The following is a 293-nucleotide window of genomic DNA, read 5'->3' as shown; positions in this document are numbered from 1 at the left end:
AAGATTTTGTGACCTTGCCAAAGAGAAGGTCCCAAAGCCCTCACTCGGTAAGTTCCCAAAGAACTCCAGAGATAATATTGAACGTCATACTGACCCAGTGACCCCATTGTTCCCAGACCTGCTTGTCAGTCAGTGTTGGGGGAGGCATCAGGCAGTCTGCTCCTGGTAGCCCTCCTGTACTGGCGATAGGTGAGGAGCTGAGATGCAACGGTCCATCCCATTTTACTGCTTCAGACCCAGCCAGATTGTCTCATCTCATTACAAAAGGCATCAGTAGAAGCTGGCTCCATCTT

The sequence above is a fragment of the Vombatus ursinus genome, unplaced genomic scaffold, assembly GCF_900497805.2.
Source record: "Vombatus ursinus unplaced genomic scaffold, bare-nosed wombat genome assembly UNPS02014270.1, whole genome shotgun sequence".
Lineage (NCBI taxonomy): Eukaryota > Metazoa > Chordata > Mammalia > Diprotodontia > Vombatidae > Vombatus > Vombatus ursinus.
The sequence above is the reverse complement of the archived record's forward strand: the minus strand, read 5'-3'. Positions refer to the sequence as shown.